General features: G+C 33.8%; 1 protein-coding gene across 10 annotated transcripts in view; it reads right to left on the reverse strand.

Annotated features, from left to right (window-relative positions):
• LOC125667959 (ankyrin repeat and fibronectin type-III domain-containing protein 1-like) overlaps positions 1–24700 on the reverse strand; it is a 124759-nt gene that overhangs the window by 94463 nt on the left and 5596 nt on the right. For 3 of the 10 annotated variants that reach the window (XM_048901662.2, XM_048901665.2, XM_048901655.2), the window contains exons 3-5: positions 22864–22943; positions 22653–22771; positions 12370–12435 (exon numbers count right to left, since the gene is read on the reverse strand). The gene's annotated coding sequence lies outside the window, so the exon portion shown is untranslated. Of the gene's footprint in view, positions 1–1382; positions 1566–12369; positions 12436–20865; positions 21149–22652; positions 22772–22863; positions 22944–24700 lie in introns of those variants that run through there. The other 7 variants (XM_048901656.2, XM_048901657.2, XM_056163185.1 and 4 more) reach the window with 7 other exon arrangements.

The raw sequence follows: 24700 nt of genomic DNA on the forward strand, positions 1-24700 counted from the left end.
TCCTATTATTTGTTCAAATTTTTAATTTAGGTGTGATTTTCAGGTTTAAATTCCTGCAAAAACTTGGTAAATATGGCCCTTTTAGAAGACAGACCGGCCTGCACTTGCCACATACATTATGACTCCATGAAAAGATATATTCCGTTTTTGTGTGATAGAAGTAACAGTTTTTCCTGCTGTTCAAATAATCTGCAATTCAATGTTGATTGAAATTTACTGCCCTCTTCTTCTATATTGATGCTATTAAGGTTTAAATCCGATACCTCATGAAGTCTGCCTTTAAAATTCACGTAATTTTCAATAAGTACTTTCCAAATACTTGACACACTACTTTTAAGAGAATAAATATATTCACATCGTGTTTCCAATATTTTAGTTTATATCTACCTCATGCAAAATTTAAACAATAACACTTGGAAATGACTTCACACATGACATCAAATTCTTAGTCAAGGAGCAACCAATGACATGAGAAACAATAGTGAAACATTTTAGCACAACAATAATCAACTCAACTGCTTTCTCTAACTGGAATCCACGAGCACAACATAATGAATAATTGACAATGGTATGTGAACTGGGAAAATACTGAAGTTTTGTCACTGTTACCCTTTAAATTAACTCCTAGTCTTTGTAATATCAAACAAGTAAAATTTGAACAGGGTTTTGCATTCCCTTATAGCAATTTTTGTAGATAGTGTAATGTTTGCTACATGTATGCATGTGGATTTCACGAATCCCTCTATTCCCTATGAAAACTTTAAATTTTGTGAAGTTTATTTCTTCTTCATGTCGATACTGGTATATGTATGGTGTTGTGGCTGTTAAGGAAAACAGTACAGAGTGTATTTTGGATGCTAGATTGACCTTTCACGGAGAGTAAACTCTCTTCAGAAATAGCTTTGTTTTAATTTCTTCGTTAAGAAAACATTTGCTGGCATTCTTCACATAATATTATGGAAATCATAATGAACCGAGCTATGCAAAAATTCATTAAACATAGATCAAAGTAATTTCAAATGATGAATATGCAAATGTTTTTGTTAGTTATCCAAATCAATATATCTAATTAAACTATAAACTACTTCATGCTTTCCCTTTAAACTGCATATCACTCAAAACACTGAATCCCAATCTACTTAGCATTCATATCTTACAAAAATGTCAAAAATTTGAGGGCTACAATTCCAACAAAATCTAGCTCACAACAGGCTTGTGAATCAAATATACATTAAAAAAATGTAATCAAGGGACACAATTCTTCTTTGATAGCTCAGGTCAGATTTCACATCAAAAGGACTGACAAGACAATAAATGGAATTCATGAATCTTCTGCCACTAAATAACATGCTTTTCTATCAAGAAACTATGTACCCACTTACCTACATAACGGAAAGCTTTAAATCCTTTGATTTTTGCGTAATTAGTAAATTCCAAAACACATGATTAATGCAATAAAATTCACCAGAAAAAATGCAGATTTATAGGTAGCAGACACATATATCCAAGCATCAAAAGGACCAGGGTTCTGTAATACGGCCACTGTAAATGCTCCCTTTCAGCGATTCTCGTTTAAATGTCCAAATAAACTCAATAAAACTTTATTAATCCCTAGTAAAAACTACTGTGTTTTGCACAAAGAAAAGTTTTAATATCAAACTATATTTTCGAGTCTGTAAATATCTCAACACAAGTTCTTAGTGTCTTGTCAAATGCACATTCAAACAGGCAGAAGAAATATATATAGAAATTCTACACACAATAATGACAATTGTTGTAAAGGCTTTCAGTTCTTCTTTGTTGGAGCTTTCATAAGAATGGGGTAGATGACATTTGTCGTGTGGCATACAAACATGCATTGTTTTTGTTCAACTTCATTATTTAATTTTTCATGGTTCATAGTGATTGTTGAATTGGCTCCATTGTTAAAATCTGAAAATATGACCGAAACACCCTGTGCAGTCACTACAAATTATAATTTCTTGCCAAAGTGTTACAAAACCTTTAAATGATTGTACCCATATAATTTGTGGCCTTCCACCGATGAAAAGAAAATTTTTCATTCCAAATAGAACCTACTGCATGTTCAGATGTTTAAATGTCTTAGTATGTGGAGTAAATTACCTACTTTTTACCTATACAGATAATCATTTGTCAAGATCGCAACCTTTGATAAAACTCGCAAAAGGTATTTTGTTCAGAAACTTTTTGTATTTCTTTTGACAAAACTTTTTTTTTGGTCAAATCTTGAAGACTCTACACTTTTACTCTCACAATGTCATAATATCAAAGCGATATGACTAATACTCCTCTGCCTTCTATCTCTAAATTCTTTAAGCAGATTAAAGAAAAAACCATTATAAAACACATGACACATGAAGAGTGTACACAAATGATTTCTCTAGACTTACAAGAAGCCACCTGAAATGATGTAAGAGCTGGTCTGATAAAGAGAAAGTGTCAACAGGCCTGAGACAGACATTTCTGCCTGTCCAACGGATTATGGAAAATCTTCTGTATTAATATTACATTTGTTCAAAGAACATTTAAAAATATCTCCTCTTAAGTGCAAACCATTTCAAATTAATCTCCTTGGCCTTTTAAGGCCAATCTGTTTCCATCTTGCAAAACCTTGAGTAGTTTGATTTACCTTTAAAATCTAGAAAACTGGGAATCCTATACAGAACCATACTTAGTGATGCCTGTTACAGTATTCAAATACTTACGATTCTGAATAAGATCTTCCTCTTCAAAAGATACATTTAATGAATCAGCGTTTCCTATTCAATAGACACATATGATTCTGTTCTTCCTATTCAATAGATACACACAATTCTGTTCTTCCTATTCAATAGATAGATATTATTCTGTTCTTCCTATTCAATAGATACATATGATTCTGTTCTTCCTATTCAATAGATAGATATGATTCTGTTCTTCCTATTCAATAGACACATATGATTCTGTTCTTCCTATTCAATAGATACACACAATCCTGTTTTTCCTATTCAATAGATACACACAATCCTGTTCTTCCTATTCAATAGATACACACAATCCTGTTCTTCCTATTCAATAGATACATATGATTCTGTTCTTCCTATTCAATAGATAGATATGATTCCATTCTTCGTATTGAAATGTCCCGTGGGGATCCGGGTTAGAATAGGTCCTCAGTACCCCTTGCCTGTCGTAAGAGGTGACTAAATGGGGCGGTCCTTCGGATGAGACCACAAAAGCCGAGGTGCCCGTGTCACAGCAGGTGTGGCACGATAAAGATCCCTCCTTGCTCAATGGCTGTAAGCGCCAAGCTTAGGCCTAAATTTTGCAGCCCTTTACCGGCAATGGTGATGTCTCCATATGAGTGAAATATTTTCGAGAGGGACGTTAAACAATAAACAATCAAACAATCCTATTCAAATAGATACATATTATTCTGTTCTTCCTATTCAATAGATACACATGATTCTGTTCTTCCTATTCAATAGATACACATGATTCTGTTCTTCCTATTCAATAGATACATATTATTCTGTTCTTCCTATTCAATAGATACACATGATTCTGTTCTTCCTATTCAATAGATACATATGATTCTGTTCTTCCTATTCAATAGATACATATTATTCTGTTCTTCCTATTCAATAGACACATATGATTCTGTTCTTCATATTCAATAGATAGATATGATTCTGTTCTTCCTATTCAATAGATACATATTATTCTGTTCTTCCTATTCAATAGATACATATTCTGTTCTTCCTATTCAATAGATACATATGATTCTGTTCTTCCTATTCAATAGACAGATATGATTCTGTTCTTCCTATTCAATAGATACATATTATTCTGTTCTTCCTATTCAATAGATACACATGATTCTGTTCTTCCTATTCAATAGATACACATGATTCTGTTCTTCCTATTCAATAGATACACATGATTCTGTTCTTCCTATTCAATAGATACATATGATTCTGTTCTTCCTATTCAATAGATAGATATGATTCTGTTCTTCCTATTCAATAGATAGATATGATTCTGTTCTTCCTATTCAATAGACACATATGATTCTGTTCTTCCTATTCAATAGATACACACAATCCTGTTTTTCCTATTCAATAGATACACACAATCCTGTTCTTCCTATTCAATAGATACACACGATCCTGTTCTTCCTATTCAATAGATACATATGATTCTGTTCTTCCTATTCAATAGATAGATATGATTCTGTTCTTCCTATTCAATAGATACATATTCTGTTCTTCCTATTCAATAGATACATATGATTCTGTTCTTCCTATTCAATAGACAGATATGATTCTGTTCTTCCTATTCAATAGATACATATTATTCTGTTCTTCCTATTCAATAGATACACATGATTCTGTTCTTCCTATTCAATAGATACACATGATTCTGTTCTTCCTATTCAATAGATACATATGATTCTGTTCTTCCTATTCAATAGATAGATATGATTCTGTTCTTCCTATTCAATAGACACATATGATTCTGTTCTTCCTATTCAATAGATACACACAATCCTGTTTTTCCTATTCAATAGATACACACAATCCTGTTCTTCCTATTCAATAGATACACACAATCCTGTTCTTCCTATTCAATAGATACATATGATTCTGTTCTTCCTATTCAATAGATACACATGATTCTGTTCTTCCTATTCAATAGATACACATGATTCTGTTCTTCCTATTCAATAGATACACATGATTCTGTTCTTCCTATTCAATAGATACACATGATTCTGTTCTTCCTATTCAATAGATACACATGATGCTGTTCTTCCTATTCAATAGATACATATGATTCTGTTCTTCCTATTCAATAGATACACATGATTCTGTTCTTCCTATTCAATAGATACATATGATTCTGTTCTTTCTATTCAATAGATACATATGATTCTGTTCTTCCTATTCAATAGATACACATGATTCTGTTCTTACTATTCAATAAATACATATTATTCTGTTCTTCCTATTCAATAGATACATATTATTCTGTTCTTCCTATTCAATAGATACACATGATTCTGTTCTTCCTATTCAATAGATACACATGATTCTGTTCTTCCTATTCAATAGATAGATATGATTCTGTTCTTCCTATTCAATAGATACATATGATTCTGTTCTTCCTATTCAATAGACACATATGATTCTGTTCTTCATATTCAATAGATACACACGGTTCTGTTCTTCCTATTCAATAGATACACATGATTCTGTTCTTCCTATTCAATAGATACACACAATTCCCTTCTTCCTATTCAATAGATAGATATGATTCTGTTCTTCCTATTCAATAGATACATATGATTCTGTTCTTCCTATTCAATAGATACACACAATTCTGTTCTTCCTATTCAATAGATACACATGATTCTGTTCTTCATATTCAATAGATACATATTATTCTGTTCTTCCTATTTGTTCCTCCTATTCAATAGATACATATGATTCTGTTTTTCCTATTCAATAGATACATACGATTCTGTTCTTCCTCAGTTCAATAGATATACATGATTCCAGTCTTCCTATTCAATAGATACACATGATTCTGTTCTTTCTATTTAACCAAGGTGCAATCAATGGTTAATAGATGTACTATAATCTGTATTATGTCATTACAAGAGATCCATCGACCTGAGTGACTTATGTGCCTGAATAAGTTTCACTAAATTAAGAAAAACACACCAAAAAACAAACAAATAAAAAAGTTTTTATTTTATAGTGTTGAGTTTAGTCATTACAAGAAAAAAAGATACTGGATTTGTTTAACACATCTCTGTGTATATTAATTATGTTATCTATGGCATAAGTGTGTATAGTCATTTACTTCCACAATAAATGACCAGTCTAATTGCTGACAAAGGTGTCGTGTTTCATTTTTATAATTGAGCTATATTTGCACTAAACGGAGCATCACCCTGAATCAGCTCTACATTAAGATAAGTTTTATGCTTTCACATTTTAAGTAATGATTATGAAAATGTCTCTGCACTTTAGCACTCCAATACCGGGAGCTTTCAGAAACATTGATAAGTATCTCACTCTCATCTAAAGATCACTGAAATCATTCAAATAGAAGAAAATTAGTATGAACTATTTTGATCAACACTTCAACCTTAAACTTTTTAACACAATTAAGTATGTAATTGCCATCCTTTTCATGCTCAAACTTTTAGCACTGATCTAACTGGGTGGGATTCATCATATACGCCCTTTGATATTGTGGTACTAGAGTCTTCAGAGCCATTCGAATTAGGCATTCAGTAATACTGTATTAAAACCCCCTAAACATATTTAATAAATTTCATTTTTGAAAATACATGAAGGTATGAAATGCATTGCTTTACCCTGTTTACACTAACATAATTCAGGAGCAAGTTAGCACTTAGTCTTGATGAAAAGTATGCCGGTGTAATTAAGCATTGCAGTTCACACCCTCATGTATATTCATAACTGAAGTTGAATTCTTACATTTTCATTCTACTCCATTTTTATCAGAATTCCCAGCTGTTAAAATCGACGAACTATATTTATCTGTATTCACATTGTACAAAGCTGTAGTGCATTCATGAGGAAATGACCATCATTACAATTTGTACAAATATAAAAGGTAAAAAACACTGGAAACGTAAATATAACAAAATCAACTGTAGAATTTGTATGAGATTTGAGGTACTAAATATCTAAAAATTATTTCAGCTAATCAGAAAATTGCTGAAAACTGTAAATTCACATTAAAAAAGGAATCTTTTACTTTCTAGAATCAGTTAGGTGCGAAGAGAATTGAATTACATTTGTTTTTTAAGGACATGGAAGTGCAAGATGGACCTTATAATGAATTACCAAGATACTAATTACTTTATTACTAAGACACACTAACAATGTTTCTTCATTCATCAAAAATTGTCCATAGAATAAAAAATTAACTTCTGTCTGGGACATTTTTAAGTCCAAGGGCAATAACTGCATGGTGAACGTATGTCAATATACATGAAGCATGAACATGAAACTTGGTAAGTAAGTTATCATTGTAAAAGTCCAGAGAGTCTAAGGGCAACAACATTGGTGCAAATATGGCAATAAACAAGAGGCCCAATTGGGCCACATCACTCAGCTGAGTCACCTTGGCACGTTGTTCAGCTGTTGTGATTTTTAGAAGATTATCTATCAATCTTTATTCCCATGGCAAATTTACGAAAAAGAGCTGGAATTGAGAAAATTAGTACTCTAGTTAGACAGAAAAGGTGCATGGATTTGGATTGGTCATGTTCTGCAACGAGACAACAACAGCAGAATAGCCTTAACATGGACTTCTGAGAGAAAGAGGAAGAGGAAAAAGCTAAAAGAAACATAGAGGACTGTTGAAAGAGAGAGAAAGCACAACTAGGGCTCATTAGCTGGAGCGAAACTGCAAAAGCAGCCCAAGATGCATATCTGAGGCCCTATTTTCCAGGAGCAGAGAAGGAATTAAGTCAAGTCAGATTTTTGTTAAAAGTAGGTCAAATGTCCAGGTCAAAGTCACAAGATCATACACCATTGCATCACAGGAAAGGTCTTGCAGTAAAAAATGTATCTACAAAATATCAAAGCCCTAGCTTAAATAGTTCAAGAGATATTTTTTGGAGACTTTTCCTATATATATCCAGCATATAAAACTTTGATCCACTATTGTGGCCCAACTCTAACCCCAGGGATAATAATCTGAACTAATTTCAATCTACTCCAAGTCAGGAAGCATTCATGTAATTTTCCACTTTTTTTAAAAAGATCATCCCTATATATTCGCATGTAGAACTTTGACAGATACCCTATTGTGGCCCCACCCTACCCCTGAGGGCCATAATTTTAACAAACTTGAATCTGCACTATATCTGGAAGCTGTCATGTCAATCTAATTAAAATTAGATGTTAGATCCGCTCGCATACTCGCATACATAACGAGTACACCAGCGGATCTAACATCTAATTTTAATTAGATTGCTGTCATGTAAATTTATATTTTTCTAGTCCAGTGGTACTTGAGATTTCTAAATTACCCCCACCCTGTTTTTGCAATTTTTGTGATGATCTCCCATTTGAAAGAGACATGCCCCTTCATTTGAACAAACTTTAATCCCTTTCACCCATGGATGATTTGTACCAAGTTTGATTGAAATTGGCCCAGTGGTTCTGGAGAGGAAGATGAAAGTGCTACATGCATGTCCCTCTGGACAGTGGTAACTTCAGTTACATATATTAAAGGTGCTGCATGCAATCATTAGAAGTTTTCAAAGTCTAAGGGCAATAACTTCAGTGAAAAGAGATCAATGGACATGAAACTCTAATACACGTATCAACACTTCGCCGTGAATTATGTCCCTTAGCGTGGTCAGCCAAAGGTCAATCGGTGAAAAACCAAGTTTTCCTTCTTTACCTTACCAAATGTAAGATGTTATTACTTTGAATTTTAGCCAATTACCAAGTTTTCATACAAGTTAATGGGTTGCCCCAATCTGGGGCATTAATTGTAGTTGACTGCAATTGATAGAAAAATAACAGATGTAAAAGCTACTGATAGGAAAATTACAAAGGCCAACGTAGGGAAATACGATCTTTATCCGGGAGATGGCGGACAAGGAACGAAACTTGCGCAAGTGTTGATACGTGTATTTGGTCCGTAAGTCATCAGTATAAAGAGACACATAAAGAAAAGCACATTTTATCTTCAAGCACAGCAAAAAAAGTCTGAAAAACTAATTAATAGAAATTTTCAAAGTCTAAGGGCAATATTTCAAACTTTGGTGACAATAGGTCAATCCATATGAAACTCTAACTTGATGTACAAGTCATCAATTAGCTTTTTATCTAAAGCAAGCAAAAAAAATATCTATGATGGAATGACAGAACAAATTACATGTAGGAATAGCTAGGGTAGCACTAGGGTATATGATATCATTAATTCATGGCAGGGGCTTACTGCGAGAAGTAAAACTGCTGTAAGATAACACATTCAACCTTAAGTTGACCTCTACTCATTTATGTATACTGAATGATGTATAACAATTTAAATAAATAAATATGTAATCATGTGCAAAACAATGTTAATGTCAAAAATATCTAAAATTTCAGCTCTCTCTCAGTTCCCTCTACATATGTTTACAAATGCACTTGTTTGCCAAATTCACCAATAAACACGAATAAATCAGAAACTGCACTATAAAACATATAAAATGGCATGATCATTGTGTGCATGCAATGAACCATTGGCATGTTTGCATGACAAATTCCTATTTCTCAATTAAGGACATAATCACAGCACTTTAATGTAGATCATATTTCATTGATAATCTTTACACAAAAAAGATAATCAGCATGTAATTGCACACTAAATGGTTATGATTTAAATTAAATATGGACCATTAATCTGTTTCATTTCATTTTCACTGCAATTTGATTGTGAATACATGTCCTATTGTAATATCGAGGATGATAATTTTTGTTTATTATGCAATATCATTAAGCTATACATTTTTTTAACCATTTAATACTAAAAATGATAGAACCCCTGAAAGCGACTTCTCACCTACAACTACAACTTAAAAGTTTCAAGAGACCTTTCATATTTTCACTTCACTTTATACTATTCATTGTGAGGACACAATTCATGAAAATATCAACAAGACCCCTATGACAAACGAAACAAAAAGAAAAATCATTGCTTTTTTTTTGAGATTATGTGCATTAAACGTCAACCTCTTTATCAAGCATTTGATGAAAGAGATCATCCTAAAAGAGTTTGATCAATATGAAATTGAAAACATCACATAAAACAGGGACCTCAAAATGTCAATAATCAGTCTTGCAAAACAATTTCAAAGTTCTCCATTGAATTTTAAATGACTGCTAAGCATTTTATGTCCTGATAAGGGATCCTTGCTATTCAAAGACATCACGTAAAATACAAAAAAATCTAATATTCGTATTGAAAAAGAGAAATAGGCAATTTGATAATGAAAATACCAAAAGCAATTAATTTTCCATAAAATGTTGGGACTGAAAAGAAAAGGTGACAAATAGATGTTTCATTTTGCTGTATTGATAATGAAGTCCACAGCCCTTCCACTAATGGTTGATTCTAACTACAAAAACCAGAATTCAATGTTAAAATGTCTTAGTGCATTTACATCCGACACAATCAACTTTACATTATTTTAATTGAAGACCTTGAACTTTCATGTATATAATCCTTACCATCATCTACATGTATCCTAAATCATAAAAATAATCCCTGACTTTTACACTCCTGTGGTCAGTATGTTGGGGGGGGGGGGGGGGGGTCTCATATTCAGTGTCTCTAACATTGCTCTACGATCTTTGGATCAAAGCGCATCAGAGGTCATATTCATGATCGAATATGAATACTACACTTCCTGAATTTTTTTTTTTCTGAGCATACCCAAATGATGTGGTTCAGATATACTTTTTGATAAATGAATATAATTTTTCAATTGATCACTTTATAATAAGCCATCAACTGAAATATTGGATGGAAAAGTGCATCAATGTTACAGTAATGTATATCTGGCCTAAATTGATTTTTATTTTGAAATTTTAACTTTAAATCATAATTTCATTTTGATGAAAACATTACAAACTATACAGTCTTTCGTGTTATGTAAATATCTTTTACTAGAGGTACCAACAATAAACCTTTACTAGAGGTATGAACAGAGCTTGCTGGACGAGATAACAATTTGTGCAGGAAGAGTGCATGTGTCAGAACGACACAGTATGGTCAGCCACTCAGCCTTGTATATAGCAGTTACTTATAATTAATGAACCTGCTGCAAAAACACATAGGTCAGATGCATCAAGATTGACAGCGCATGAACATCCTAAGATACCTCACTCAGGCAAGTTCAGACTATAAATATACAAAAAATCATTTAATAGTGGTTGTGTGCATCTAAAAACCGAAGATTCTGATGCATCATCTGAGTTATGAATGGCTGTATACATACATATTCTGTTGATGAATCATCAAATTTGAATCAGGTAGGGCACTGGAAATAAACAATTTAAAAAAACTTTCACCTGAAGTCCGCAAATGCCACTGCTGCCGACAACACCAGTGGCACTACAATAGCTCTTCGAACATTTTGTCCCAGCAAGCTTAAAAGATGTAATACATTCAGAATCCCTGGTTCACTGTCAGCTTAACAAATATCAAATGATTTATTGATCATGCCATCTCTTTTCAAATTAAATACATAGGTGTAGCTTGGGTTCGAATATTACCGAGGCAGGGGGTCTGGGGGGCGCAGCCCCCCAGAAGCTATCGACATTTTAACAACGTAAAAGGTGGGTTTTTTTTTACCGAGGCAGCTGCCTCGGTTGCCTCAGTGGAAGCTACGCCACTGAAATAAGATGGCTTTTCCTTGCTGCAAAAGATTCTAAATATTTCTTCGTCTGTTAATACCTTTTGAAATTTACTGTGAAAAGAATATTCGTTAAAGCAAAAACAAAAATAATTTTCCATATTTTTTCTTTAAGGCATATGTGTAGTAATATTTTATCTAGTTCAGTGGATATACTCTTGATGAAACAGTCAAAGGTCTTATAATTAAATCCCAGTATCTTTTGTAATGTCATCCTTTTCCATTCGGATCTTCCAGACAGATTTAAAAATTTTCAATGAAAAATAAAAACAGAGAAGTGTGTGAAAAGACTTAATATATGTAATACACTATTAACATGATGCAATACTCTGAATAAAATTTGATGAAAATCTATCGTATTTCCAGGTGTGCATTAACATTGCAAGATGAAGAATCATTCAATTCTGTTCCAAGGTGTAAACATTATAAAATCACTCACAGCATAAAATATTCCTAATATCAGATAAACACAAACTGTTCTTAGGAAACTTTCTCTCCTTTTACAGCACTATGCAAGTATAAAACCACTTCATTCAGACATACTTTGTGAACACAACACTTCAGCTACGACACAGGACTGCTTGTTGTTGCTGAACGCAGACACAACTTAAATATATTGCTCAAATTATAGATTTTAAATCAAATAGAATTGATCATTTATACTTTACAAGAAAATATACATACATGGTTATCAGGCATTATGGAGGTCACTAGATTTGAAAGATTTTATACCTCCTCTTCTGCAATTCATGTTTCTGCATCTTACCAATAAATAATACTTCACGTTCTTCAACATTTATAAATAAAATCCATATTACAGTTTATTTCAGCTGTTCCTTTCTCAAAAACCAAACAAATACACAGGACTTCATAGAGGTAAATAATGACAACAGAGTAACAGTTGTTCCTACCTTTTCACAATTGATATCTGTGTGAAAGTTTTAGTCTTCCACCTGTGGCTTGCATTTGGAGATTTACTACAATCACAATGATTAAGACTGAGATATGCAGGATGCAACTATACTGATTTTATCTTGTCAATTCTAAATCTCTTTCTTCGTCATAAAATTGTGGGCTTTAGTAAAATTAAGTCCAGGTTCGGCAAAAATCCACTAAAGCTTTTCATAGGTGTACAAACATTCACTCATTGAAATAGTACAAATTCATTTATCTCTTATAAGCCACATTTATTTTAAAATTGAATTCCAATATCATAATACAAAATTCATTGGCAAAAATCTTATCTGTAGCTTTCACCTATGATTTTCAAGGAACACTTAATTATGCTGGCAAAAATCCTGAATCTCATCCACTAAAGCTTTTCATAGGTGTACAAACATTCACTCATTGAAATAGTACAAATTTATTTATCTCTTATAAGCCACATTTATTTTAAAATCGAATTCCAATATCATAATACAAAATTCATTGGCAACAATCTTATCTGTAGCTTTCACCTATGATTTTCAAGGAACACTTAATTATGATGGCTTGTCATATCCTTGACCTCTGATGTGCCCTTGAACTTCATCAGAATTGTCATATGTTACAAAAATGAACAAGTCAAAGATTTGAATTCTATGAAAGTTTGCCTCTAGCCAAAGTGAGTTCTGTAACCCATAAATGTACATAACACCAAAGAAACAACCTCTTTTAAAAGAAAGATTATGTTCTCATTCCCTCGGCCTTTCATGCATGAATGATTAAAGACCAGATGAAGGCTGGCATACCGTAGATTAGGGGTTAATATCTGCATGAAATTGTGAGAAGCTACCTTCAAGGATTCTAAAATCTTGCATTTATTTGCACTGCAAATTATACTATTCAAAGAATTAAAATATGTGAATAGTAGAATAAAACTGTCACCATAGAATTTCTAGTAAGTTCTTTGTGTTTTGCAATTTGAATTAAAATATTTTATTACTATCATTTAATCATGCTAGCCTAATTATCTATTTGATATCATTATCTTTTTCATAAGACTTTAAAGAAAATTGATTGCATTATTTCGACAATAACACAAAAGAGATAAATCTTTCTTATCCATTTTAAATGAAAGAAAAAGGGAGCTACGTTAACCTTACACACACCACGCTCTAACAATGAATGGAAATGCTACACATATGCATAACACAACAAATTTAATATGTTTATTTGAATGGCAGCATGTTGAGAATATGAAAATGGCATTACTCTAACATACATTTTTTCCTTTTGAATAAAAATGTGGTCAATACAACATTTCTATATTTAAAAGGGGCATAACTCCCAGAAAAAAATTAGATCAGAATGTCCTGTGAATATGCATATCTACACAATATGTCGATATTGAATATAAAGTAACATGAAATTTTGTTCAGCAGTTTCAGAGAAGTGGCGCTAACAATTTAACTGTTTAGAAGTATATTTCATTTTAGCTAAACTTTGAAGTTCAAAAAGGGCATAATTCTCAGGAAAAAATTTGAATCAGAACTTCCTACCAATATGCACATCTAATGTTCACATTAACTACAAAGTTTCATGAAATTCTGTTCAGCGGTTTCAGAGAAGTTTTGCTGACAGGAACAGGACTGATGGAGGCCAAACTTCTAAGTTAAAATGGGACAAAACTCCAAGAAAAAAAATCAAATCAGAATTTTCTGCCAATATGCACATCTACACAGTAAGTCCTTATCAACTTCAAAGTTTCATGACATTTTGTTCATTAGTTTCAAAGAGTTGTGCTGACAAGGACAGGACTGACCAATAATGATATACCTTCTGCAACTCGTTGCATGGATTATTAAGATTAATTATTCAAAGTATGTAAACGCAGACAAAATCAAAATCATATATATGATAATGCTTAATTAGAATATAAATGACAGATATAATGAAATAAATTTGGACTATCTTTTAAAACGTTTTATGAATTAGTTTCACTGATAATGATAATTACAATGTCACTTGATACTGGCTGCTGTCCAAGCCTTTTTTCAACATATCCAAATTCTTGAAGATCTCATCAACTGTCTTTGTAACCCGCCTACTATAGAGCGGCTTCACAATAAAGAGTCTCAGATAGACTTTTACGTCATTGACTTTCTGGCTGTTAAAAACAAGACATGTGACACAAAATACAGCTCTCTCAAAGTCTGAACTCCCGATTCTATGTTCTTGTGATTTGAACAAAAACAACCAAATCATGGAATTGGGCATGTGTTGGGTATTTAAATCTTGCAGTCACAAAACATTTTCAGGTAATCATGTTTCAGAACTGGCTTTTGAGAAAGCACCATCATCTTCCAAACTTCCAGATCCACAATTGACCAAAACTTGGTATGATTCACATGAAACTGCCACAGAAAATATTGAATTCCATCCAAAGTCTTTCAGTAAAAAGAAATGCTATGCAGTCGATCATGGGGTGACTGCAGCTACTTCACATTTTACAAAATCATTGCAGAAAATGTTAACGAGAAGTACCATTCATAATATGAAGAAAGAATTTCTACCTATAAAATCTGAGCCTGCATTTCTCAATAAAGCTGAATGCAGAGCATTGATGCTTTTGAGTAAATATGAAGATGATGTCAAAACTTACATTCAGTATATATAATACATAAGAAATTGTAGCAGTGTAATAGTTACTCATTTTCTAATTGGATGGGCAAAATGAATCATCAAAAAATTATTCCTGAGATGGTTGATGCATATTCTAAAGCAACTGGTCCATGACCAATGCTAGACTCACAAACTGGTTAAATCTAGCCGCCATGATAACTATATAACAAGGAAAATGACCACGATGTCATTTACCAATGCTCCACTTACCCTAGACTGTCTGCAAGAATGGTTACCATAGGCAAATTTCATTGGTACAAATGGTAATTTACATTACCAAAATGGTGATTTACATTACCAAAGGTAACCTCTTCATACCAATGGTAGAATTCTGAATGCACCCATAGTACATCTATTCTAATGGCTGGGGATTCCAACAGATATGAAAATAAAATGTAAATGTAACAAGAGTACCACCAACGGTACATAACACACCCGAGGAAATCTAGTATAGGGTGTTTTACTTATACCATGATTTGTAGAACTTGGCTTCCAGTAGTATCAGCAATCATCAGGGTGTGACATACTTTCTTTGCATTGTAAAAAAGACAAATCATGTACTCCCTATGTAATACTTCTAATTGGCATTAAGTGTACATGTAACAAGTTTGATGATCCTTGCCACAACAGTATCCTACAACTATGACACTGACCTTGGGAAACAGTAGGTATCCTCCATTTGGCATAAGGTATATGTGTCCCAAGTTTAACAGTCCTAGCCCTAACAATTCAGTTGCCAACAAGGTTTTCTTACTAAGTGATACTACGACCTTCATCTTTGACCTTGAAAAACAATAGGCATCTTTCTCTCATCATGGTGATCAAATATTCTAAGTTGAAAAATCCTGAAGCTTACAGTTCGATCTGTATCCTGCCCACAAGGTCTTCCTATCAAGTGATAATACAACCTTGACCTTTGATCTTCAAAAACCAAAAGGTTTCCTCCACTTGGCATGTCGAGTATGTGTACTGAGTTTAACGGTCCTAGGCCTAATAGTTCTGTCTGTATTCTGCCTACAACCTTGACAAACAATAGGCATCTTCCTCTAATCATGGTGATCAAACGTACCAAGTTGTGATATCCTGAAGCTTACGGTTCGATCTGTATCCTGTTTACAAGGTTTTCCTACTAAATGATACAACCTTGACCTTTGACCTTGAAAAACAATGGGCATCCTCCTCTCATCATGGTGATCAAATGTACCAAGCTGTAAAATCCTGGAGCTTATAGTTCTGTCTGTATCCTGCCCACAAGGTCTGAACAGATTGACGAATGACACCACACCATATTACGAGGGTGAGTCATTAAGTAACCAGCCTTACTTATTTCTAGTTGAGATCCACCTCTTCTTTTTCAATGTAATTGCCCTCTAGTGTGATGCACTTTGACCAATGGTGTTCAAGTGCCATCAGCTCAGAAATGAAAAAGTCAGGGTCCTTTCCAATGACCCACTCCTCAACTGCCGCTACGACTTCTTTGACAGACTGGAAATGATGTCCACTGATATCTTTTTCAAGTTTGTGAATAGGAAGGAGTCGTTAGGAGCTAGGTCAGGCGAATAAGTAGGATGTGGTATTAATTCATACCCGTTTCGCTCTACAGCATCCATTGCAACTTTGCAAGTGTGGACTCTCGCATTGTCCTGTTGCAGCAAACACCTTTAGAGAGTTTAGTTGGCGTTTTTCACGGATGGCGGTTCTCTGCTAGACTAGCAAGTTTGCATAGTACACTCCAGTTATTGTACTTCTCTTGGGTAAAAAGTCAAACATAAAAACGCCTTTTGCATCCCAAAATACTGTGGTCATCACCTTGCCAGCAGGTGGTTGCATCTTGAACTTCTTTGGCCTCGGGGACCCAGGCTCTACCCACTGACGACTCTGAGCTTTATTCTCTGGCTCATAATAATGAACCCAAGTCTCATCTACAGTAACCAGATGGAAAAGAAAATCATCTTTTGACCTAAAATGCTTCAACAAAGCACTGCATACTGATGCTCTGGTTGCCATTTGCTCATCGCTAAAGGATTTGGGGACCTAACAGGCTGTTAGCGTGCACATACCTAAATGATGATGTAAGATTGTTGAAACGCTACCATGTGAAATGCCTAATTCTTCCACCTGAATTCGCCTATCAGAGTATACCAGATCCCGAACTTTCTTCCACATTTCTTCATCGGTAGCATCCAGTGGGCGTCCAGACCTGGCTTCAACTTCTAAAGATGTTTTACCTTGTTTGAATTCTCCTACCCAGAATTTAACCTGAGCATAAGATGGTGCAGAAGACCAATAAACATCGGCTAACTCGCCGTGTATTTCCTTGCCTGTTTTACCTTTTAAAGACAAGTACTGAATTATAGCACAGTACTCAACTTTGGATGAAAAGCATGCCTTAGCACCACTAGACATGTTTGACATTCAATATCTTATTAAAGAATGATTCGATATGCGTGCAATTTTGTACCCAGGTATAAAACATGTATTGAAACAAGGCATGAAAATCATGACCATCTCGGTCAATCAGAAATGGGATAGGCTGGTTACTTATTGACTCGCCCTCGTATAATACCTCAGTATGAAAATTCTAATCAACACGTAATCTGATTGGTCTAGACAGTCACGTGCCAGGGATGATAAAACTTCATATCTTCCCTCTCAAACATCATATCTCCCCATCATATTTGACCCCTTGGGGTAGCCTTGTGTATTTTCCATGAATTTAGCGTCAAGGTAGACAAAGTGTATTGTGACGTCACAATAAGTCCGAGTCATTGTACTTTCAAAGTTCGTAAGGAACAAATCATGCGGGTCTCTGATACACAGTTAAATTGCCTGGATTTGGTTGATACAAAAACAAGCAAGTAAATCAGCATTCAAGGAGAATGAAAATACAACAAGAGCAACGCCAACGTGGCATAATACGCCCGTAGATTTTGCTCAAGGAAAACATATTTTAGTGGGATTCATATTTTAGTGAAGTTAGCACTTTCCTCTGTGAGCTAATTCATTATTATGCTTGTAGAAATGGATATCAAGATATAAAGAGGGATAGCCTTAGAATGCGCTACTTCATAAATATGCTAACGGTTCGGTTTGTATCCTGCCCACAAGGTTTTCCTAATAAGTGATACTACAACCTTGACCTTTGACCTTGAAAAACAATAGGCACCTTCCTCTCATCATGATGATTAAATATACCAAGTTATAATATCCTGGAGCTTATGGTTCGGTTTGTATCCTGCCCACAAGGTTTTCCTAAAAAGTGATACTACGACCTTGACTTTTGACCTTGAAAAACAATAGGCATCTTCCTCTCATCATGGTGATTAAATATACCAAGTTATAATATCCTGGAGCTTACGGTTCAGTTTGTATCCTGCCCACAAGGTTTTCCTAATAAGTGATACTACGACCTTGACCTTTGACCTTGAAAAACAATAGGAACCTTCCTCTCATCATGATGATCAAATATACCAAGTTATAATATCCTGGAGCTTACGGTTCGGTTTGTATCCTGCCCACAAGGTTTTCCTAAAAAGTGATACTACGACCTTGACCTTTGACCTTGAAAAACAATAGGCATCTTCCTCTCATCATGGTGATCAAATATACCAAGTTATAATATCCTGGAGCTTACGGTTCGGTTTGTATCCTGCCCACAAGGTTTTCCTAATAAGTGATACTACGACCTTGACCTTTGACCTTGAAAAACAATAGGCATCTTCTTCTCATCATGGTGATCAAATGTACCAAGTTGTAAAGTCCTAGGGCTTATGGTTCAGTCTGTATCCTGCCCACAAGGTCCGGACAGACGGACAGACAGACGGACGACGCCATACCATAATACGTCCCGTCTTCGACGGGCGTATAAAAACTGGTTATTCATTGTTTGTACCTTCTAATATGTTGACAGCAGTGTTACCGTTAGGGCAATCTCAACTACATACAATGTATAGATGAGTGGACTCCAATTTCAAATGCATTTTTGTAGTCTTGTTTTGTTTCGGTATGATAAACAATTTATTGCATGGATATCTTGGATATCTCTTAGTTATTCTTTGTGTGACCGTGCTGTATTTCAGTATTTCTCTTTCTTGGCCCCATCGAGTTCGAGATAACAAGGTTTGACTGTATACATAACCATCAAAACGAAGAAAATCAAGGAACCATTGGGGAACACTTCAACCTAGTTTGGGTTAAAGACCATGACTCTACTATGTGGTCTGAAACAGAGAAGAAAGGCAAGAAGTTCTGGATGCATGAAGGCTGAAGTCATTTTGCCCTGATGGTTTGAATAAGCTTAGTTCCTTCACCAGGATGAATGTTGGCTATTATTAACTTTTCAATGTGATGTACAGCCCTATTCTTTGTGTGACCATGCTGTATTTCAAAGTTCTAAGGTTTTCTTGGTTTGCGCCCAGTATCTGGGTGCATTATTGTTAATCCAGTGCTTGGGGATTGACAGAGAAAAAGATGTATAAAAAATCAATTGGTGGTTCACTACTACTAGCCATTTGCTGGGTGTCAGTTCTATCGGGTACATTCTATAGGTTTCTTTCTTCAGATTTGTTTCACTCATATTATATAGTCAAACCTCATTATCTCAAACTCGATGTGACAGAGAAAAAAACTTCAAGATATCCGAGAATCTGAGATATCAAGGGTAAAATACTTAAAGAATAAGTGGTTCAGACTTCCCAATCACTTTGACATATCCATGGTATTCGAGATATCAGTGTTCGAGATAACGAAGTTACACTGTATATCAATATCTTAACATCACTCCATTTACACTGAATAACACTATTAGTCAAAGAATACTTTCCTCTTCGATTCATTAACATAAGAGTTTTACGTACAACTGACTTTCATGGGCCTTTGACCTTCTTTAATTAATTTGATCCTAAATAAGGTGAGGTTGTTTGGAGATCACATTCAATGCAAGTAGTACTTTCGACTGATCGAACATGTTTTATGAAGTTCAATCTTTTTTCCCCAACCAACAATAATGCATACATTGTAAACACTAGCTTTGATTAGTTTAGAAATTGTGCTGTTTTTGTTAATTTGTTTAGTTTCCACATGTAATTAGCTTCTTTATCCTGGGGATCGAGGAAACCAGCTATCCTGAAAAATTGACAATTTTCATTGTTCTTGTCATCAGGTCATTTTAGTGCTTATATGTTTTAGTGCACATATATATATATGAATGATTTAGCGGAAGTTGCTTTCTGCCAAAAGCGCTAAATAGATTACACAGCCAAACATCATATGCTTACATTGTACAATAAAACCTTGAAAAATCTCACACTTTCCAGCCACAAGCAAAATCACTGGAATTAAACAAATGCAGTTCTTTTGTACTTACAACTGATTATAAAATGTCAAATGACTATCCTCATTCTAACCAGGAAAAACATCTGATCTTGCTTCCCTTCTAGACATAATTGAGTTTTCAATTTCAACTGAGCTTCAGAGAAAAAACAAATCAGCAGACTCTTGTGTGAACAAGATGCAGGTATGAAATGTGAATAGCTAAATACTAGGTTGCATTCAGCGAACAAAAATCAATTCTATATAGAAAAAAAAAAGAGATGCCAAATGATAAATTGACAGTCTTCAGCATAATGAAAACATTTTGTTTATTATTGAGATTTTCTTTAATAAAAAAACACGCATTTTGATCTATCAATCAAAATTTATCAAACTAATAAAAATATTATTAAATCTAACAGAGATTAAAACCATAATTTTTCATTAAATTCAACATTTTATATTCATTTTATCTACATTCAAAAGTCATGTACCTGATTAGTGTACTGCCTGTCCACATATAGGTAGTTTTCTCAGGTACTCCCCAATAATTCACTCAAAAATTGGCACAGCTTTGTTCACTGACAGAATACACAACTTGAAGGTCTTGCTTACATTCCCAACATGGCCATCTTCCAGTCAGTAATGTTGATATACAGCCTTATCAGAGCCATTTTCCAACACCTCTACTCCATTAAAGGCAACAGCCAAAGCAATTGAAGACTCAATTTAGTCAATTACAGTCAATCTTGGTTTTCTTGTATGGAAGAGAGATCCTCTGATATAGACCAGCAGGTGTTAGAAGACATAAATCTCGTCATCCACATCCAGACACAGATAGAAATTTATCTTGTGTACCTGAATATGCTATTAGGTATTGGTAATTGGGCTGACCCTGCCATACCTTTTGTTAATTAAATCATGCATGAATATTACATGATGCCATACAGCAACAGCAATACAAGAAATGTATACTAGATGTTCAGAAATTAAAGGCTTAGTGCAAAAGTACCACTGTATTGTATGATACAAACAGGTCACATTTAACAGTAATGTTAGTCATTCTGTGCCCTTAACCACAGGAATCAATATGGCTTAAATTTACAGAGATTTCTGCAATTATAATTTCTGTACTCACTGAATCATTAATTACACATGCATCTGATTCGATCATGGTCTTCATTAGCTATTTTCTGATGTTTCAATCTTCTAAGCAAATCATAAAAGTACTATACTGCATACTGTAATCAAATACATTGCTTGCAAATATCATCTGTATGGAAAGACCAGATCTCACACCAAATGCTTTAGTTAATTTCATCAGTTATTCATCTGAAAAGTATAGCAGAGTTACTGTAATTCACCATACATCATGGTAAGTTTGTTCAGTGAAGGGTTTATAATTACTTGGTCCTAACAATTAAACCAGAACATATTTCATATACACAATAGTTGCAGCATCCCAATCAGTATTTCAATTAAGCACCAGGCATATACCACTTAATGATTACCAACAACAAGTATGCACCGCTACATGCTTTCTGACTACACATAAGCAACACTGATACTTTCTGGCTAAACACGTGTACCATTTGATGCTTTCTGACTACAAGTTTGGTCAACATGTTGCTTATAATAACTTAAAAATGGAATTTATTTCCAACCTTACAATCAAACAAGATGTATAGTACATATAAGACCAGATTAGCAAGGACCTGCTCCTTAAACTTTAACATGATGAGTACAATTTCAAACCAACAGTGATGCAAACCTTGGGGGGAGAAAGCATGGTTTATTTTCTCTTCCTGACTATGACACTGTACTTAAAGAATTTTGACCAATACAAAAACATCTCTATCTTGTCTAGTAGACAGGAAACATGCCCAAAAACTTAAAACTTTCTTCAAAAGTGCAATGTCAGCAAAAATTTAATCACTGATCCATTTATTGTATGTATATTTATTATCAAATATTATTTTCAGAAAAAGAAAACACATTCATTTATATCAATGTCTTTTGGGCACATCATTCTTCATTCAATGTAGTAAATGCTAAAACTGTTCTACATTCCATGTCTCAATCTTCCAAACTCTATCAAGAACCGTTAAGTATAAATATAAAATTCAAGTGCAACGGTGTTCAGTGAATGTTTACTGATCAAAAGAAAGGACTATTGTTCACATATTCTTTATCTGAACAACTTTGCAATATATTCAAGCTTCAAATTATCAAAAGTTCATTTTCACTATACACTGGTACAAATCAGATAATATCCCTTTACCTCAGCTTTGTTCAGCCTGGACTAAACACCTCCCTCTCCGGACTGCTATACCCCATGAAATTTCAAGGATATCAGGCTAAAAATTCTCTTCTGGAATTCTTTAAACAGACTTCAATTACCTTAAGATAAGAAATGACAAATGTAAGGGCTCTTTTCTTTTACCAAGATATGCTAAAATAACAAGTACTTTGCAAATATATGTCTGACTTACAAATTCTCAATAGGCACTTCATGTTTTGATCAACAGTGGCAACATTGTCTGTGTCCTGTTAGATTTTGATAGCCGTCATACTGCAAATACTTCACTGTATCAATGCCAAAAAATCATAACTTTCAAAACAAACATTCAAAAGATACATTACATATATGTCCTCAAAAACATGTTAAAGTACAGTGTTTGCTTTTCAATCTGTAAAATAGCACAGACCTTAACATAACTTCACAACTTCAAGATTATCACCTCATTTAGTTGAATCTGTCAGTGCACATTCGTGAAAATCTAACATAAACATTTAGAAAAAATTGTAAACAGAAATATTATGTTCAACTTTGCAACTTCAATATTCCAATAAATGTGGTTATCAGATCATCTCTCAGTTTGATCTTGACCTCAGTCAAAAATCAATTTAAATCATTCAAGCTTTTCTTCCTTGAAAACTTGTGAAAGCAAACAAATCATTGATGACTGTTTTCGCTTTTTTCAAAAATCATTTTCACAAACCAAAGTCATTCTTTTTTACAAGAGTATTTATTTTAATCAGTTACTCCATTGGAAATTTCATTTTGTTTTTTTTATGGTGTTGTAATTGAAAATGACGGAACAAGAGTATCAATATAGCCATCATCCATAGAAAAACTGAAACATATTGGTATCATCTCATGCAGGGAACTTTAAAAAAAAATTGTACACAAAATTGTATTTGTTTCCAACTCATGATTATCATATTTCTTTTTATGGTGGTGTAACACACCAATGAAAATTGTCATGATTAAAATCTAGAGGATATATGCGTAATAGAATTGTGGTGTTGGAATTTTAAAATTTTGCCAAAAGCAAGCAAAAAATTGCAATTCAGGTATGAAATCTGTATTAAAAAAAACCCACTATGGAACTTAAATGCTTGATCTACAGATTGCCAGCTTAACATCTTTATCGGAATATCCACTGAGCTAACTGCACAATGGATGAATTATAAAAAGACAAAGAACATATTTCTGATCATATTTTTGCCACAGGGGCAGATGCATCCGTTTGAAAAGTTGTGCCGATGCCTCATTCCTCCTTAATATTTTTCTCTGATGATTTTAATGTACTTGTTTCTTATTCTTTGTAAATGCACTCTAAACTCAAACCAGAGAACACAAGTAAACAAAAAATTGGTATCAATGATTTAATATACGTATCAATGCCTCTAAACTAACTACCCAGTATGCATAATTCAGTGTAATTCACAAGCAAAAAATACCAAAGGGATATTGCATCTAGAATCAATCATTCATTATATCCAATACATTTGAAACATGACTCTCAATCCATTTTCCATAACCAAAAAATGCCTCAGGTTCACTCAGTGCTTTCTTTATAAAACTCCTCTCTAAACACAAACTATTTCAGACAACATTCTATGTTTAATTTCCGCTTTTTCCGGTAAATCGTTATTGTACAACACATTTCCCTTTTTTGTGTTTTTATAATTAATTACTTCCATTGATTTTCATCAACAGTACTTGGTATAATTCATGTGATTAGACTCAATTGTCATTTAATGCAGAATCCAAACAGGAGGCCCATGGGCCACATTCACTGGTATTAAACTGATCGTTACTATCATCCCAAGATGGCGGAAGGAAATTCCGGAAAGACCACATTTACTTATTATATCTATTTGTATTGTTTATTTGCAAATGATATGTAGGTAAGAAATATCATACACTAGCAACAATTACGATCAGGTGTTATTTTATTTTTTATACGGCTCATATGAACAGAAACTTCATCGTTGAAAAAACAGAGAGGATGATAGTAACGGAAATGAATGATGATAGTA

Source organism: Ostrea edulis, chromosome 4, assembly GCF_947568905.1.
Source record: "Ostrea edulis chromosome 4, xbOstEdul1.1, whole genome shotgun sequence".
Classification (NCBI taxonomy): Eukaryota; Metazoa; Mollusca; class Bivalvia; order Ostreida; family Ostreidae; genus Ostrea; species Ostrea edulis.